The sequence below is a fragment of the Gopherus evgoodei genome, chromosome 1 (assembly GCF_007399415.2).
Source record: "Gopherus evgoodei ecotype Sinaloan lineage chromosome 1, rGopEvg1_v1.p, whole genome shotgun sequence".
Lineage (NCBI taxonomy): Eukaryota > Metazoa > Chordata > Testudines > Testudinidae > Gopherus > Gopherus evgoodei.
The window spans coordinates 203,658,023-203,664,637 of record NC_044322.1 but is presented as its reverse complement, the minus strand read 5'-3'; the positions used below and the strand labels follow the sequence as shown (position 1 = coordinate 203,664,637).

Genomic DNA, 6,615 nt, shown 5'->3' with positions numbered 1-6,615 from the left:
AACCCTAATATCTTCTATACTAGGAACCGACAATGACTGTCTTATTTTTACGAAGCGGTACATCTTTTAGATAATGTTTTCACCTCTTAGCTCATCTACACTGTATGTTACTCCAGAGGAGGTATGGAAATGTGTGAGAGGAGAAGGTCACAAAGTGGCAGCAGCACCCAGAAATCTGCCCTGCTAGAATTTTCTACTGAGGGAGGGAGCTTAGAAAAAAGTACACAGCTCATGCAGGAGTCTAAATACTAGGGAAAATATAATTAGCATGAACCGATTAAACATTTCTACCTGTAGAGCTACTATTTTTTCAGAGTCGTCAGGATGGCCGAGCGGTCTAAGGCGCTGCGTTCAGGTCGCAGTCTCCTCTGGAGGCGTGGGTTCGAATCCCACTTCTGACAAGAGAACTTTTTTTTTTTTCTTGAATTTGCTCTCTGAAGCAATATTCTAAGGTTTCAGATGTTCTGAATATAGAAATCTGTCACTCTAGAAATGCGATTTAATATTTTCCTCCGCGTTCTTTAAAATCTTCACATCAAGAGTCTTGGCTGAAGGAACGTGGTTGATGTCAAATCAGAAGAATGAGAGAGAGAACTTTTAATTGTCAATCTAGTCAAGCAGGTGAGGTAGAATTTTAGGTTTTCCTAGCTCTCAGCTGGCGTTTTTACAACAGCAAAACTAATTGTCTTCCTACACTGGCCGTTAATGGTGTAAGCTGGACCACTGTTGATCCACTAGTGTTGACAGTTCCCTGAGATTTTCACCAGCGACTCGGGCAAATCTGCTGATTGCTACCTACGTTGACACTTGTACCAATGGTACACCAGCTAAAATATGGGTTCTTATTTTGCAATGGTAGCTAAAGCTGGTGGACCAGCATGGAAAAAGTTGTCTCTGAGGGTATGTCTACACAGCAGTCAGGAGGTGCAATTGCAGATCAGGTAAATATGCCCGAGCTGGTTTCTCAAATAACAATAGCAGTGTAACCCTGGCAACAGGGTTGTATTTGGAAGGCTAGCTTGTGCCAAATGGTGTGTGAGACTTCTGCATTAAGGCAAGAGAATAGGCTGTGGGAGGGTAAGACCGTCTGTATTATGGAGAGAGGCATTAAGAAACACAGTGGTAGCTCTAGGTGAGGGATGGGAGTGGGATCAGCTTTTTTGTGCTCAGGGAGCATAGCATGCAGCCTTGGCTATTCAGAATCCACTCGTGCTCTCTGCAAGGTCATTAGTATTAGGGAATGCTGGGGAAAGGTTATGAGATAATGGCTGCCTGACCTGCTGCCACCTTAAGGGGACATGGGCTGGGGAGGGTTGTTAAGTTAAATGCAGTTAACAATGAGAGGTCACGCCTATGACATCATGAAAGGTGAGAATGGTTTCACTCAGGTTGTGAACTGTGGGCTAAAAAGTCTGAGCATTTTAAACTTAACATAGTGGTCACACTGCGTTAGACTGATGATCCAACCAGACCAGTATCCTGCTATATGCTTCAGAGGGTGTGAACAAAAGAGAGCAATTTTCAAGTGGTCCATTCTCTGTCGTCCAGGCCTTGTTTCTAGCAGTCAGCAGGACATCTAGAGCCGGGGGTTGCCTATCTACCCATTTTGACTAATAGCCACCGGTGGACTCCATGAACTTATCAAATTCTTTTTTTGATCCCAAGTTATACTTTCGGTTATCACAGCATCCCATGACAATGGGTTCCGTAGGTTAACAGTGCATTGGGTGAAGTACTTCCTTATGTATGCGTTAAACCTGCTGCATATTGAGTTCAGGGGATGGCTCTGGATTCTTGTGTTATGTGACGTGAAAATAACCCTTCCGTATTCACTTTCTCCTCACCATTCATGATTAATAAAGTAACAGAAAATCCCCGGCAGATGCCATTGTGACATCACTCCTGATTCCAGGCAACTAGACCAGAAACAGCTTTGCCCTCTTGCAAGCTGAACAGAGCAGCGACAGGAACGTGTTGGATAACTCGATTAGTTAAAGTGTGGTGCTAATAATGACTCTGTTGAGGGTTTGATTCGCTGGGCGCGTTTTGTATTATTTGGTTACAGCAGGAAATGAAATTTTATTTGCTTTTTATTTGGGAAAGACCAAAACACAATTTCAGTCTCCTCCTAGGTTCACAATCCTAGCTTCACCTCTCACTCCTTTCTCGCCTTGTGCTTTAAGCTATGTATAGCCTGCTACGTAAGGAGGCAATAGTCACAACTGGGCAAGCCCCTGCTCCTGCCTCAAGGACAAAGGAAACCTTTGGCTAGGAGAAACGTTATCTCAGTAACGTTTGGCTGGGATACAAATGATCATCAAGCAGTGAAACAGCTCTTAAGTAGCTCGTTCTCTAGCTCAGGGTTTGCTTGAGTGCCAGCGACCACCTGACTCTCCCAGACAGGGTCTGATCTGAAAATGCCTAGTGAAGCAGCTCACCTGTGTTGCTTTGCCTCGACTGATAAATACAGTAAGCTGTCAGGGGGGCGATTCTCCCCAGCCAAGGCGTGAGCCTTGCCGCTGTGTTTGTAGGGGGTTCTCCAAGCATTTGCAAACTAGAGGGAATAGACAGACGAGTTAACCAGCTGAGCCAGAGTGCCCAGTATAGGGGCCACTAATGCCGATGCCCAAAGGATAAAGGTTGCTGAGCCCAATACATTTACCGGTTTTTGCACGTGGCTTTTACTGCCCCGTGCCCTTCCTGTAGCTGGTCATTCTACGTCTGCAAATACAATTTCTGAGGGGCAAGCAAGGGGTTTACACCCCTAAGCAGTGAGGAGGATAGGGCGATTGCTGCAAAGCAACCAAAGGGGGGAGGGGGCGGAATGACATTGTTAAAGGGGAAACTCAGACAAAGAATTCAGAAAAAGAACAGGAGTACTTGCGGCACCTTAGAGACTAGCAAATTTATCTGAGCATAAGCTTTCGTGGGCTACAGCCCACTTCTTCGGATGCAACAAAGAATTAAAGCTGCCAGCCGCCCCAGGGACGGAAAAGGGTGAATCCGAGGAGTTATACTTTCTGCTAGCGCCTGGGGGTTCCCGGCGAAACTCAGACCTACCTGTTCTAATCCCTCACATGCTTCCTTTCGTTTCCCATTGAATTCCTGGGCTTCCCTGTGCCCAGGTTACATTAACAGAATCTCTCAACGGAGCCTCTCGCCAGGACTCTTATTTTAGAGTGTAATTTAGCTGATGTCATGCATGATAAATTTATTATGAGGCTTTTGAGAAAGGCAGCTAGAACTGAGAACGGCGGCTTACTTCTGTGTCGGGGCGAGAGGAAATGAACGTACAGGTAACAAAAAGGGAATGAGGTAAAACCAACCGTAGTCGGCAGGATTCGAACCTGCGCGGGGAGACCCCAATGGATTTCTAGTCCATCGCCTTAACCACTCGGCCACGACTACTTACTAAGTCAAATTACTTGTGTCTTTCTATCCAGGCACTTTAAAGGCTCAACTCTTCTTGCATTTTTGCCTTATCCCAGGCTGTATCACTATATGAACATTAGATACATTCTAAACACCCTTCATTAAGCTTTTCTCACAAACCCTTACAAGAGAATGGGCCACCTCCCCATGTCAACCACGATTATGGTCCCACAGCGCTGTTAGTAACTAACTGTGCTCACGCAATTCGTGTGTGTGAGTTCCTGTATTTCTTCAGAAACATGCTCTCCAAAGCGTTACCTGTTTCAAGTGTAATAAAATGACTCAGAAAATGACATAGACACTTTAACATTTGTCCTAAAAGCCCTTTGTCCTGCTCTCCTGAAGTAGACACATGTGAATAAGCTTTACGTGCCTGGCCGGTTAGCTCAGTTGGTTAGAGCGTGGTGCTAATAACGCCAAGGTCGCGGGTTCGATCCCCGTACGGGCCACAGCTTTTGCAGTTCGGGCAGTCGCCCTTGGAGGGAAGAGAGGAGGAAGCCTTTTCATTTACCTTTGGGCACAGGAGGAAACAAACATCTGCACAGAACAAAAAGGAAAACCAAAAAGTCAGACGCTTGTGCTGCAAGACTCCGATGTAGAGAATCCGTTCCCCGCTCTGCAGCAGTTTGTGGTTGGTCGGTTCATTATAGCAGTGAGGTGACCGCACGGGAAGACGTTTCCGGTTGTTCTTTTTGTTCCCTGCAGTTATTTGTTTCCTCCTGTCTCCAAAGGTAACCGAAAAGGGCGACTGCCCGAACTGCAAAAGCTGTGGCCCGTACGGGGATCGAACCCGCGACCTTGGCGTTATTAGCACCACGCTCTAACCAACTGAGCTAACCGGCCAGCTATATATACCCTTTCGCAGCTTTTAGCTGTGAAGAGAGCCATGGTGTCAGGGGTGATTCCTCATCCTTTGTCATTTCATCCAGCCAAAGCAGCTCTGTTAACCCCTTTGAGGACAGGAGAAAGAAACCCGCGCACATACGTGACAAGAGACCAGTTCTCACAGTTCATGCCAGCATTCGGGGGGGGGGGTGATTCCGGAGGGCGGGGGGACAGTAGCTCACCCCTTCTGTACTCCATTTATAGCTGCTTTGAAATTACATTCATGATTTGTTCTTGAAACGGCCACCTCAGTGATTATTCAACTATCTCCTTTAACGTCTTTCTGGCCGGCTCCTCTATGAAATTCCCTGACACAAAGCAGAGAGCACTACGACCTGCACCCAGCTGACTCCTTCCAAGCCCATCCTAAGGGCAGGTTACTGACACGTCTCATGGTCTCCCATAAGGCAGCCAGGGACCCTTTAACTCTAGCAATGGGAAGGAGCTAAGCTCGCAGTGTGCATGCGGCACAAGCGCCTCTCTAACGTGAGACACCTGCACCCAAGAGCAGACTTGGGGCGGCTCTAACCACTGCAGGGCGCGGAAATGATTCTTTGCACCGGCGTCTTCCCCACAAACTTCTCCATTCCGCCTTCCCCTCCCGCTGCGTCCCTGGCACGTGGCACATGGACATTAAGTGAAGTCTCCACGCTGCCCGAAGGACTAACGTAAATAATGGAAAATATATATATATAGAGAGAGAGAGAGCGGGGAAGAGGCTTGTGGTTAACTCGGGGTGCTGCTGCTGCTGCTGTTCCAGGGAAAGCGGTTAAGCCTGGTGCAAGAGCAAGGGGCGCTGTGGATTGTAAAGCCCAGCAGTATGGGCAGAGCAGGTCTCTTAGAGCCCAGCGCACATTCAAACAACAATCTCATTCCTCCTGAGTAAGGTGGTAAGAAGCTCTGCTAGCAGCACCTCATCTTATAGCTGGGTGTTGTGGGAGGAGCTGTGTAGCCCCCAAAGGCAGCCTCCTGGCCTGGGCATGTCGCGCATAGGCAGTGAGTTATATGAGCCTGTGAGGCCCACCAATATTCAGGAACGTTAGCCTGGCTCCACCAGTGTTTGGGCTTATGTTTAATCAGAGCCGTCCCATCCATAGGGTAGACCAGGGCAACCACCCCAGAGCCCGCGTTTCAAGGGCATGCGGGGTGCAGGGCAGCCTGTGGGGTTAACAGGGGTCCTAGGGCTGGCAGCAGTGGGGGGCCCTGGCACCAGCAGCAGCAAGCACCCCAGCTCCACTCTGCCCCCACTCCACTCCACCCCTTCCCTCAAACCCCAACCCTGCCTCTTCCCGCCCCTGCTTCGACCCCCATTCCACTGCTTCCCCCAGGCCCCACTCCTGCCCTGCCTCTTTGCCGCTTCTGCCCCCCCCCAAGTGATGCCAGGAGCTGGTGGGGCGGAACAGGCTGGGGCTGGGTTGCTTGCTGCTGCCAGTGCCAGGCCCCCTGCTAATACCCCAGGCTGCCCTGGACCCTGCATCCCCCTGAAACGCAGGGCCCGCCACCACCAAAGCGCAGGGCCCCTAGGGGTTGCCCCAGTCAGCTTCAGACCTGCATGTGGGGGTACATTTCAGAGTCACAAAGGGAAATACGCTGTCCAGGGGCATGAGGACTGTGACAGTAATGGGGAGACTTGAGAAATACCTGTGGGTGAGGTAGATGGCTGCCCTGTGAGCACAGAGCTGAACATGTTCTACTTAGCTACTGCATCAGCAAGCAGCTGGCTATGATTGTATAGTGGTTAGTACTCTGCACTGTGGCTGTAGTAACCTTGGTTCAACTCCAAGTCACGGTATCCCCTTTTGGGGAGGGGATATCCTGCCACATGCCTAGTGGCTCAGCCTGATTGCGTTGCGTCCATTTACAGAGAGTCATCAGCTGGTCCTTAGTTTCTGCTTGGTAAAGGAAAGTCAGTGGGATTCATCCATCAGAAAAAGAGTCCCAGGAATTCTTGCTGGGCACCAGGGTCCAGAAGCAGGGCATTCCCTCCTGGAAAGGGCTATGTTTCGAATGTCCGTCCAGTGCGTGCTGAACGGAAGGCTGTGCGTGCCAGGGAAGCTGCGTCCCTCCAGAGGCGCTTGAAAAGCCAAAGGGTCCGTAGGTGAGTTTGTGATGAGGTGAATCTGAAGTGTGGAAGCGGGAGGGTCACAAGAGGAGGTTTTGCGAGGGAAAAGGTGGTGCTGAGCTGGTAGGTGAGGGCAAGGTCCCCGTCCCAGGCAGGTGTTGTGTGAGGAGCTGTGTAGGCCCGAAAAGACGGCCTGCTGGGCAAGGGCAGGTGAGGAGGGCCAGGGCTTTTCCCAT

The 6,615-nt window shown here is 49.7% G+C and overlaps 4 non-coding genes across 4 annotated transcripts; 2 read left to right on the top strand and 2 right to left on the bottom strand.

Annotated features, from left to right (window-relative positions):
• Positions 1–318: 318 nt before the first annotated feature.
• Positions 319–401, top strand: TRNAL-CAG. The gene has a single exon. It is a non-coding gene; the product is annotated as a tRNA-Leu (tRNA).
• Positions 402–3,326: 2,925 nt separating this feature from the next.
• On the bottom strand, positions 3,327–3,408 carry TRNAS-AGA. The gene has a single exon. It is a non-coding gene; the product is annotated as a tRNA-Ser (tRNA).
• Positions 3,409–3,807: 399 nt separating this feature from the next.
• Positions 3,808–3,881, top strand: TRNAI-AAU. The gene has a single exon. It is a non-coding gene; the product is annotated as a tRNA-Ile (tRNA).
• A 320-nt stretch (positions 3,882–4,201) lies between these two features.
• TRNAI-AAU lies at positions 4,202–4,275 on the bottom strand. The gene has a single exon. It is a non-coding gene; the product is annotated as a tRNA-Ile (tRNA).
• Positions 4,276–6,615: the final 2,340 nt, after the last annotated feature.